Raw genomic sequence first — 12783 nt, 5'->3', positions numbered from 1 at the left:
TCTAAAATTCAAATACTATCACCATTTAAGCCTAAAAACAAGATAATTATAATCCATCTTTAGCATAAATTTAGCATGAAACAGTTGTAATACTGAATCACTTTACATAGCCAGTTATTTACAAAAATAAAGTAACAGAAACATACCAAATCAGTCATCTAAATGCTACTACTTTAAATTAGCTATCATGTTCAGCTTTCGTGTTATTTAAAAGCTTGAAAGGAGAAAAGGATTATGTTAGCAGAAAATCGATTCCTCAACTTTATAACCCTGCAATAATTTACTTTGTAAAGGAAAAAATAAACATCAAAGGCTGAAGTACGTAATGATCCATACTACCTCCTCCTAAAAAGAAAACTTCCAATTTTTTCATTTAATACATTGCCTCAAGTCCATGAATGTTGACCAATTCTTATGGTTAAAAGGCTTACCAGTTATAAGTTCTTCTAAAGGAATGTGCAAGTCAGCCACACTTGGCAATTTATGTATTGTGGTTTTGTGGTGAGCGCTACCATTTTCTAAGGATCAAGAAAAGCGCAATAAATCTAAGACAGAATGGTTATAATTCATCAAAACATATTATATAACTAACTACCTTGGGTGTACTTTCCAATTCATATCTCATTATTTTTTTTCCCCAATACATTAGGGCTTTAAGATGGGAAACACAGTTATTTTTTAGTGCCCCCTTTTTACTATTTTTGGATAATCCATCCTGTGCATAAATATCTTTAAAAGAAAACACGATATAAATAAATGACAGTAAGCTCCTGTTATGGGTAAGAGGGAAAAAGAGAGGATAAAAGAAAATGAAAGCACTAGGAAGGACCAGTTAGCACCTTATATCAACCATAAACATTTGTAATGAACCAATGAACTCAATGGCATGTGAAGATTATAATAATCTGGTTAAAATGTTAATCTAAGATGGCACCTTAGTATGAAGATTCAGAGAAAGTTATGAGAAGTTCCATCAACTGATCCCCATGCAGTTCCAAACACTTACTTGGCCCCATGTTTTTTTGGTACATCTCAACTTTCCCATCTTCCTTCTAATGTCATGGCCTTCAACTGACTTTTCCCCAGAGTGGACTTCTGGCCAGGCACTACGTGTGTGTGTGTGTGTGTGTGTGTGTGTGTGTGTGTGTGTTAGTTATAGCATTGGGTGTGTGTTGCTGATTATGTTCATGAATTACACATAGTATAAATAGATAGATATTAGTGCTCTCTTAATAACAAAATGTTTTAATAATTAACAAAAAGTTAAACTGGCAGTTTAAAAATTATACACATACACTTGATTGGTAATACAACTCTGGTGAATGGAGACTGCTAAGCCTGCTAGTAGAGAAAATATATAAAAATGTATTTGTAAAGAACAATGTTTAAATGAAATATTTCATTACTATAACAGTACTCAGAATCTCAAAAAGAAATTAGAGAATTCAAAATGGGCAAAGGTGAAATTGGTGAAAAAGTATCAAATTGAATCAAGTCTCTAAAATACAACACAATGCAATAATTTAGTGTGTGCCCGTCTTTCACGTATTACACTGTGAAACTATTGTATACAGTTTGCTATTAGTCTTTTTATAGTTCTGGTGAATGAATTTTTTATTAGATGGTCAAGAATAATCTCAGGGGGCGCCTGGGTAGCTCAGTTGGTTAAGTGCCTGCATTTGGCTCAGGTCATGATCCCAGGGTCTCCGGGATCGAGCCCTGCGTCGGGCTCCCTGCTCAGTGAGGCGTCTGCTTCTCCCTCTCCCTCTGCCCCTCCCCCCTGCTCATGCTCGCTCTCTCTCAAATAAATTAATTAAAAAAAAAAAAAAGAACACATGCTAATTATTTTGGAGAGGGGGCTAGGTAAAGGGACACATGGATGGAAGACCATCCATCATTATTTGTATTCTGATACACGGGTAAGAGAGTAAGAGTAGCATAATTTGAAAGTAACTGTACTTAGCCAACTGTATACACCTCCAAATAACTTAAAGCCTATGTTATCTATGCTGAAACTGTTACTGTTATAGTTAACAGCTGCAACAATTATCACTTTTCCAGATGCTTGACAGATGAGATCTATAGTTACATTTTGATTTAAACCTTATGTATGGGCTTTATGTTTAGGTGCATGACTATCTCTATGCTCAGTCCTGTTAAAACAAAAAAGCCAGGCGCCCCCCCCCCTTTTTTTTTCAACCAAAGGCTAACTCAATGTGAACTAATGCTCAGCTCTCAAACTGAATAAGAAGTATTCATTCACCAATGGGATAGTTTAATTGTTTAAAAGAAAAAGGTAGGAGGTAGTAGAAAAAGAGGTTTATTGTTACTTTCTTAAAAATCCCTCAATAAACACAATACTCTTATAGAAAGTTATCACACATAAAGGTGACAAGAACACTTTTCTCTGAGTTTACAGTATAATCACTATGGTTCAGCATTACTGGTTCACCATGACTATGGGCCAGGTCCTGTGTTAAATGCCTAGCGCGTATTATTTCAGTTACTTCTCACATTCCTGTAATAAGGATTAAATGAGAAATTGCAGGTAAAACTCTTCACACCTAGTGTCTGGTACATACAACAATAAATGTCGTCCTTAATTAGGTATTACTAATGCCTAATCTCTGACTTCATCAAGTCAACCCTTACCCTACTGCAGTCAGCTTTTCAAAAAACTCACCTACTTAAGTGCGCCAATGCTAAGAAATCTTCAATAGATTTCCATTACCTACTACTGAATCAAGTCCCAACTCTTTCACCTGACATTTGAAAGCATGCATGACATAGATCCATTTTCTATCATATCCTGTACACTGTTTTCTAGGCACACTAGACTGCTCACAATTTCTAGAACATGTTATATATTTTCATTTCCATAACTCAGACATATTCCTGCCATTCTCTCAAAAGAATTCTATCTATTCTTCAAGGCTTGGTAGAAATGTTGTCTTCCCCACAAAGCTGACTCTTTCTGGTACTCTCCTGTACACGGTATGCACCCCTATTACAGTACTTTTTTGGTATTACTTGTGTGTAAGGTCACTGAAAGCAAGGTTTATTCATTTCCACATCCCTATGGTGCCTAGTTTTTTATACAAAAATTGCATTCAGGAATGTAGAAAAACTTCACCATCACTAATAGCCCCAGTGATAACTTATTAGACTTGAAATTCAAATGCAACTCTCTCTTGAATTTCCCCTCCAATTTCCCTGACAGCGGTAATGACCCTATAGTATCTCTGGCAGTAGCTCCCTTTCCAGTCCTAATTCAACACTCCATGAGATACAATCCTTTCAATACCAAACAAATCGTGTGGGACATAATTGGTGACCCAATGCTGAACACACTGGTTGACATTAAATTCATTATACATTAATGACGGAGGAGAGAATTTTCAAAGCACAAGTTAGGATATTAGAATCGTCTTTCAAAATCACAGTTGGGATATAAAATTCCTCTGTTCAGTTCCTCTGAATTGAACTTTAAAAACAAAAGATATGGGGAGATGCCTGGGTGACTCAGTTGGTTATGCGTCCAACTTTTGGTTTCAGCTAGGTCACGATCATGGGTCATGGGATTGAGCCCCATGTCAGGCTCCAGGCTTGGTGGGGAGTCTGCTTGGAGATTCTCTCTCTCTGAAACCTCCCCCCACATAAATCTTTAGAAAAGATTAAAAAAAAAAAAAAAAAAAAAGATATATATGGCTATCTGCCCATTTAGTAAATAAAGTCACCTTTTATGGATTAATCCTGTTTCTAAATCTATACAAATAGGTAAAAGCAATAAAAGTCCTTAAAAGCTAACTGACATCTGCGCTCTAACCATCCATAAGTAGTTGTTATTCCGTTAAAATGTAAGGCAACAGGAAACCTCAGTTTTTGGTTATGTTGTTATATTCCAGGACAATTCCAACTACGATGTCTTTCTTACTTGATTTATTTCGAACAATCAAGTAAAAATATAGCAAATATTAGTTATATACTTACATTAAAAGTTCTTCAAGTAAAAAGTACTATATAATACATTATCTGGTTCTATTCAGAAATCCTATGATTTCCAATTACTGAAGAATGTATTAACTCTATGTGAAGACATTCATAGTGTAGAATAGTTAAGAAAACTAGGATCATTTATTTAATTCCCTGTACTACTTATACTACATGTGAACATCTTAAAGGAAGACAGTTTTGTTGTCATTAATGTTTACTTTTCAATGAAGACTAGAGTATTTTTTGTACATTTACAGGGCCTAACTCAATAGCATTTCAAACTTATTTTTCTGAAATCGTTTTTGCATTAGTTTGCTACTACTAGCAAACAAGTTAAATTAGAAATATTCAGCAAAAGGTATGTTAAAGTCAAGAGTAGCTGCATGTTACCTAGATGTTAGGATTGTTACTATACTTGAAAGCAAGAGGACCACAGATGTTGAAAGTAAAGTTTTGGTTATTACAAATGTCATGGTAAGGCAGTTACGCAGGCTAAGCTTGACTGGTGCCATGGACTTTAGCATACCTGGAAATAGAAAAATTCAAATTGTAGCTGTTCTTGGTTGGCCCATTGCCATTTTTGTAGCTTACAAATTTTTAATTAAGTAACTGCAGTGAGCTCATCTCTACTGGATACTTCTTTTCCAGGGCAGGTCCAGGAACTGGGTCTGGAGCCTTGAAAGCAGAAGAGAAACTAGAGTAAACTAGAGGTAGGCAGAAGAAATGTGACCAGATAACATTATGAGATCTAACAGCAGTGAGGTAGTCCCCAGTGTGTCTCACATAAAATATTCTGAGGTGGAAAAAGGATCTCTTAAGTTACAAGTTATCAGAAGATGCTATTTACATTAGTTAAGTCATTGTCTTACTTTCACCCAGTTCTACTCTAGACTCCCAGTTCCAGCTACTCAAACAGTGGCCTACATGAAATCTGTAATGGCTTTTTGCAACAGACTGTCCAATATGGGACCACAGAGTATAGCAGAAAGAGAAAACAAATCCACTTTCACTGGTAAAATTAAAATTGTAAAGTCCTCATTTTCAGGTCATTTTGCTCTTCTCTCACTATCTTATTTCCAATCATCTTCTAACTGCTCTCCTAATTTCCTACAATCAATTCTCAGAGGTTTCTTAAGAAATGCATCCAAGCAATGAACTGAAATTCAGGTTCCAATTTTTAAAAATACTTGGTAATTCTTAAAGTGGGAGGCAAAGAACAGCTCATAAGATGTGGTTCGTAACCACACTGGAAATTTTTTTTTCCATTACCAAAATAGATTCAATTTTTTTTTTTTATAAATTTGTTCGGTCCATATTAAAAAAAAACAAAACCCTGTAACTACAAAGGTTACAGAAATGGTAGGATATTAAAAATGGTAGACTGTTGTACGAGGGCCTGGAAACGATCTCCTTATGCTTGGTGAATTGGCACTCGTAGGAGTTTCTCTAAGAAACAAATGTCATAGCAGTCAAAATAAATTGAATGCTCTGCTACTGTCAAATGATGGCAGACTGTGAAAACTGTAACAGGACCAAAAAAAAAAAAAAAAATGAAGAGGAGGATTCAAGAACTTAACTCCCTGCATTTCTTGTGACTAGCAACACAACAACGAGAAACAGAATCAAAGTAGTTTTTAAGAAAAAATGCTAATTTCCCATCTTTTGTGATGGCGCGTTGTCGGTGAAAAAATTCTGGGAAAGATGGATCCAGGTTCAAATGTGGTTTCAGGATGGCCTTGGACTAAAACTCTGAACAAGTTTTTTTTTTCTATTAAGTGGGATACCACACCATACCTTACTGGACTGTCAAGAGAATTAGCTAAAATATAGAGGTACCTAACAACCTGGCACACAGTGGGTATTCAATACATTTTTCTGCATTACAACAGAATGAAACACATTTTTTAATTTTAAACATATGGGTAAACTTAAGTTTTCACTTTTATATATGCTAAAGAAACAGCTATGTAACAAGCTTTATGTTTAAATAACTCAACCACATCAGATCCAAAGAGATATAACTGATTCATCAACATTGATTTCAGAACAGCTACAAAGGAAATGTGTGAGAGAGCTCAAGTCAAGAGCTGATGATGAATAAAAATAAAACAATTTTTTAGGATATAAACAGTATCAGTGGTAAACAAGGAGACATGTAACTCTCCCTACTAAGTAAAGTAGAAAATACCTTTATCCACACACTCTTGTTAAAAAGTTACAGATCTGGAATACGCTGTACTTTAAAAAACAAAACTATTTCCATGCACGATAAAACTTGGTCTTTAAGTCAGGAAATGCTTTAAGGGCGAAGAAAAGCCTTACATTTGGGCAATAATTTTCCTCTTACTGATAGAACTGTGGGTTCCATACAAAATTATTATTTACCAAATATGGCTCAAAGATCAGATTACACCTTCCCTAGCATTACCAAGTAATAAGGCAAGTATCAAAGTAACAAGGATTTAAAAAAAGATTTCCTTAAATCACTCTATTCACTGCTACAGCTTTATTTCAAAACCGTTTTTAAAAGTTAACATGGAGGGGTGGCTGGGTGGCTCAGTCAGTTAAGCATCTGTCTTTGGCTCAGGTCATGATCTCTGGGTCCTGGGATCAAGCCCCACATCGGGCTCCCTGCTCAGTGGGAAGCCTGCTTCTCTCTCTCCCTCTGCCCCTCCACCCTGCTCTTTCTCTCTTTCAAATAAATAAAGTCTTTTTTTAAAAAAAAGTTAACATGGAAAGTGTCTCATTCAAAACACACTGCAATTTACTTAGAGATGATTAGATTAAATTCAGCCTGTGTATTCCCTAGAAGGCAAAAAAAAAAAAAAAAAAAAGTACTTAAGAATGAGGATTTCCATTCATTAATCCATACAGATGGACTTTCAGTTTAAAGACAATCAAGAAAAATACTTTAAACAATTAATTTTTGTTTTTATTTCATAACTATCATAATGAAATCTCATTACTCACAGTAATCTGTAAGTAGATTCTTTTTGTCTTTTCCAGATACACAATGTCATTTATAAATAAATTTGCCTCCTCCCTTTCAATAATTATTTTGTTTTTTAGTCTAATTACATTGGACAGTATTCCAAAGACAATGTTACAGAATAGTTAATGCTGGCCAAACCTTTCTTGATTTATGACTTTTAAAAAGGAATTCAGTATTTCATCATTTCTAATAACAAAATGCAGACTTCTGGTCTGAGATATGTAAAATCTTAGATCTATTCATTTATCCCTGTTTCATGAAGGATTATTAGAGATAAATGTTGATTTCCCTCCTTTTTGTTATCCCTCAAGATAGTCACAACCCCCTCTTACCTAGTACCATATGAATGCATTTATCATTACATTTCTAAATTTCTATATTTAAATATTGAATTCTACTCCATTACAATATTATTCTGTTAATATAATGGTAGTTTCCATTTAATAGTTTTATTAAGCATTTTTTGCACCAACTTTTGTGAGACTGGTGTGTAATCTTTTACGCTCATATTTTATTATCATGTCATGCTGTCTTTGTGAAAAGAACTGGGAAGCTTACCTTTTCTTCTCTATGCTCTGAAATAGTTATCTAGGGCTTGAGGTTTTAAGAATTCAATGGTAAAACCTCCTGGGTCTGGTGCTTTTTGCAGGAAATAGTCTCTTACTAGTAAGACCAGCACTTCCATCTACGGCTCGAGATGCTATCCTCTTTCGTTCACATCTTGAGGAAACCAGTCACATTTCTTTTCAATCTCTCCCTTCAACCTATGAACATGTTTAAGTTGTAACCATCTCAAACATACATCCATGTATATACTCATACCACAAAGTATTTCCTTACCAGTTAAGTCTTGTCCAGCAGGTATTTATTCATATGAAAATAGCTATTCAAGGCACTGCGGAAAGAGAATGAGCTGTGGTTCCTGCCCTCTGCCTCCTCCTCAAGTGAGAAACACAAACATACAAAAAACTGCAAGAGCAATGTAAGGAATGACTATGCTATGCTAGGCCATCTGTCTCTTACCATTCATGCCTTGCCAAACTTCTCTATCGTGTAGTTATACTATGGCTTCAACTTTGTTTTAATCTGCCTCCAAGCTTCCTCCCTTGAGAACAGCTTTATTCAGATAATCAAATACAATAACCTTTTCAGGATCCTCATCCACCATTTTGCAGTAACATCACTTCATAGAATATTTTAAGTTTTATTGGGTACTTTCTAATTCATCCTATCATTTGATCTTCATGAAAAACTACCCTGAGAAGGCTAGGTAGTTATTACTGTCATTTTGCAAGGTTCAGAAAATTAATATACTAATTATCAAAAACTTCAATCCATGGCAGATTGAGGGCCAGAAATGTATTTGTGGCTTTCTAACTCCTGGTCCAGAGTTCCCTCCTCTATGTTGTATTAACTTGATTGATTACTAACTTGAATGATTACTGATCATTCTTTTCTTGAAAATTTTTCTGGTCAACAGTGTACACATTCTTCTAGTTTCCTAGGATTGTTATTTCTATGCTTAACGTTTGTCAAAAGGATGCAGGTGCAGTGGGACACTCATCCTCGCTCGTCTTCCTCAGACACTTATCTGCACTTACAGCGTAAGTGCAGGAGAATCTCCTTTAAGTTGTAGTTCAATCTTTCTCTTCTACTTGATGAAACCTAAACATTCAGAATTGTAGAGATTGACGCTGAAAGGAGCCTTATGTATATCTAGTCCAATATCCTTACTTAATAAAAACATGAAGTTCGAATTATATAAGTCAGTAGCAGAATCTGAATAAAGGTTTAAGACAAAATTTGCCTTTTAAAACTATGAATCAGAAAGTAAACACATACATTTGTATACAATAGATATAAAGTAATTAAACTAATTTTAAGAGTAATTATTGAAAAAACTTATTTCATTTTTGTTAGACTTCTATGTCCCTATTTCTAAGAAATTTTACTTATATAACAATATTAATAGGGGCGCCTGGGTGGCGCACTCGTTAGGCGTCTGCCTTCGGCTCAGGGCGTGATCCCAGCGTTCTAGGATCGAGCCCCACATCAGGCTCCTCCGCTAGGAGCCTGCTTCTTCCTCTCCCACTCTCCCTGCTTGTGTTCCCTCTCTCGCTGGTTGTCTCTCTCTCTGTCAAATAAATAAATAAAATCTTAAAAACAATAATGATATGAGTCCATTTATTAGATTTAAAAAAAACCCCACAGAATGGCAATAGTTAAAACCTACTTAATTCTATATATTCATGAATTATCTATATTCCAGATTTTTAAAGTGAACTGGGATCAAAATCGTACCTCTACCTGCGCTAATGCTTCCCACCTAGTTGCTGTCATGACCCAGTCTACAAGGAAGAAAGATACCACCAGGCTACCTATGTAAAGCACTTAGAACACTGCCGGGCATGTGGAAAGCATTCAAATAAAACATGCCCACTACCACTGCAACAGTTACTACTATTACATATATTCACATCATTATAAATATGGCCATATCAATGAGTCAACCACATGGAAAAGAATGCTGTTGGGGTACAAGTATCTCACTCTACTTCTTTCGGTCTATTTTCCAGGTTTTGTTTTGGTGAGCAGGGCCACAACCCTTAACTATCTAGGAGCACCTCTTCAACCACTCTCAACCTTGAAGTACCTTCAGGTCTCAACATCATAGTCATGGGTTCTGAAAATTAAGAGCTCATTTTAAAAGGACATTTTATATTCCACTTGTAAACTTTTAAGCTCATTCTACCACTATGGAATACTTGAAAAATAAAAGGGAAGTTTAAACTTAAACTCCTTACCACAACAGCTTCCCTCCTCAACTTCCCATTTTTATCAGAAACAGTAATTTTTTCAGCCTGAAAATTGAAGTAACCTAAACTCTTCTCTTGCCTTTCTATACCCTTTTTTCTTTCAAATCTTATCAATTTCATAATCAACATTCCTCAAAACACAACGTCCTAAGACTCTCCTCCCTGGATGTCATAGTCAATACAGTCTACAATCACTTCCACAGTTCTGAAATCTAACAAGTTCTTAAAAGATTTTTTTCATGAAACTTCATGTCAAAACTCATCTGGACAGGGTGCCTGGCGTTGGAGGAACATGCAACTTTTGATTTCGGCGTTGTAAGTTTAAGCCCCATGTTGGGTGTAGAGATTACTTAAAAATAAAATCTTAAAAAAACCCAAAACCTCATCTGGTAGTGGCAAAAAACCTGCTTTGAACTCACTGGAGGGTACTTATAGGCTTTAGTTAGCCTACTGTGACTATTTCTAGATTTTGCTACAGAAATATCAGTGTTTAATTACAATGCCTCGGACCTTGCTGGGGGTGTTACATAATATACAATATAAACACCATGTTTCCTTTCTAAAATTCAAAAGATTTTGAATTCCAAAACACAGTTGGCCTTGGGTTACAGATAAAGTATTGTGAACCAGTACGGTATTATTCCAGGAATCCTAATCTAGGCACTCTATTCTTAACTTTGTTATTTTCCCTTACACCACTCCATGCATTTCAGCCTCCATGTTTACCACCAAGCTCTTTAATACCTCTTGGAATCACCAATTCTACTCCACCCCTACCGCTACCACACTACCCCAATCATCCCACATCTAAATGACCAGATCTATAGCTTACCTCCCTGCCACCAAAGTCTTCCTACTTGACCTATCAAGTATAGTACAGCAGATTAAAAATGCTCCTATATAACCACTTCGATAAAGATTTATTAAGTTGCATAAGAACTTAATAAACTGGAACAGATACATGAAGAGTATAAGGATAACGAGTGTGGGATTATAGACAAGTTTTTGTTACCTTGTAAACTTTATCTATAGCTGTGAAATAAAGAACTCCCTCTTTTTTTTAAACTTAATGAAATTAAAAAAATTTTCTAAGTTAACTTGTATTTATCCTGTAATTAAAACAAATAAAAAATTTATTAGGCTCCTCCTCTACTTATCATTTCAACTAAAACTCTTTGGCATGGTTTTCAAGGCCTTTTCCCATTTGGTTTCACTAGATCTGGTGTCATTAACCCCTTTGGCAGTCTGAAGAAGGCTACAGATACCCTCTCAGAATATTTTTAAATGCATTAAATACAGTATGTAGGATTACAAAGAAAGTCAATTTTACTAAAAACATAATTATTTTTTAAAAATGAGTGGTTTTAAATGCATAAATGATTACAAAGAAAACCAATTATACTGAAAGTTACCAAGTTTCTTTTAAAACCTGTATTTGTGGTATGTTAATATATACGCTTCTTTATTAATATATACCCAACAAAATAAAATCTAGCAGAAGTCTAAAAACCATAATTTTGAAGTAGTACTTTGAATAAATTCTATTCAGAAATATCAGCAGTTATATAGTAATTTGAAAATATCTGTGCTTTACTATTAGTAATAAAATCACAGGCACTGCTAATACTACTGTGCTTTACTGCCTAAAATCCTAATACAGACCTTCCTTGAGTTATGATGGGGTTCCATCCCAACCCACTGCAGCTTGAAACCATAAGTCAAAAAAGCATCAAATCCACTTAACCTGCAGAACATCACAGGTTAGCTTAGCCTACCTTGAATGTGCTCAGTAAGGGCAAAATCACAAGGCCTATTTTATAATAAAATGTTGAATATCTCGTGTAATTTATTGGATAGTGTACTGAATGTGAAAAAGAATGGCTGTTTGGGAGCAGAATGGTTTTGTAAGCTGATATTGGTTGTTCACCCTCATGATTTTGTGGCTGACTGGGCGCCGTGGGTCGCTGCTGCTGCCCAGCGTACAAAAGAGTCCGGCACTGCGTACTGCTAGCCAAGGAAAAGATCTAAATTCAAAATTTGAAGTATTATTTCTATTGAATGCATATCTCATTTGCACCATCAGAAAGCTGAAAAATTATCAGTTGAACCATTGTAAATAGGGACTGTCAGTAGAAGGAAATGCTAAATTTCAGTTACAGGTTCCTGTTAGTGAAAACAAAGATGTGGGGTCTTTTTCTCCCGTAAAGGCAGGGATTCCTCTAAATTCTGTCCTCAGACCCCTTCAGTTTCATGGAGCTAGAGTAAAACTCAGTACTAAGTCCACCTACTTTCATTTCCCACTTGTCCTCACACCTATCGGAATCCAGTCAGGCTTGTCTGAACATGTTTAACCCAGCTTTCTCTCCTGATTAGGCTATTGCCCTGGCTTAGAATGTCATTTCTCCGTCTTGATGCTTATCAAAATCTTTAACTACTTTCCAAAACCAATTCAAGCTTCATCTCCTTGAATTATTTTGCTACTGCTACAGCTCACATGGATCTCTCTATTCCTAGAACTCCCACTGTACCTGTGGGTCAATGCTTCACGATCCAACATTTAATTTGTCTCTTACAGTTTCACTTCTGTGTCTCTTCATCTAGGTTATAAGATCCCTGGGGACATAGGCTATATCCCTGTAAATAAGACACTGCTTACACATAATAAAGGCATATGGAATGTATTCAGTAAGGAAACTATTCTCAATAAATTGAGTATTAGAAGGTCATTTGTTTGACAACTTTAAGTACACAAGAAAATACATCAAGAAGGCCAAAAATGCCACTAAGCAGCTAAAGGACAACATAAATTAAGTTTAATAGTTCACTTCAATCAAAACCTAGATACTCCTATTATATTAAAAACTCAGAAGCTAGGTGGTAATGAAGTCCAAGTAATAAATCAGGAAAGGAGTGCTAAAGTAGACATAAAACAATGATTTGTTTCAAAAATATTTGTTAAGCACCTACTACATGCCAGGCACT

At 35.5% G+C, this 12783-nt stretch overlaps 1 protein-coding gene across 3 annotated transcripts in view; it reads right to left on the bottom strand.

Annotated features, from left to right (window-relative positions):
- TAB2 (TGF-beta activated kinase 1 (MAP3K7) binding protein 2) overlaps positions 1–4858 on the bottom strand; it is a 61740-nt gene extending 56882 nt beyond the window's left edge. For 2 of the 3 annotated variants that reach the window (XR_005834410.1, XM_008695012.2), the window contains exon 1: positions 4520–4858. The gene's annotated coding sequence lies outside the window, so the exon portion shown is untranslated. Of the gene's footprint in view, positions 1–431; positions 1107–4519 lie in introns of those variants that run through there. The other variant, XM_040627943.1, reaches the window with a different exon arrangement.
- Between the last annotated feature and the right edge of the window lie 7925 nt (positions 4859–12783).

This window comes from Ursus maritimus, unplaced genomic scaffold, assembly GCF_017311325.1.
Source record: "Ursus maritimus isolate PB19 unplaced genomic scaffold, ASM1731132v1 scaffold_13, whole genome shotgun sequence".
Classification (NCBI taxonomy): domain Eukaryota; kingdom Metazoa; phylum Chordata; class Mammalia; order Carnivora; family Ursidae; genus Ursus; species Ursus maritimus.
The sequence above is the reverse complement of the archived record's forward strand: the minus strand, read 5'-3'. Positions and strand labels throughout refer to the sequence as shown.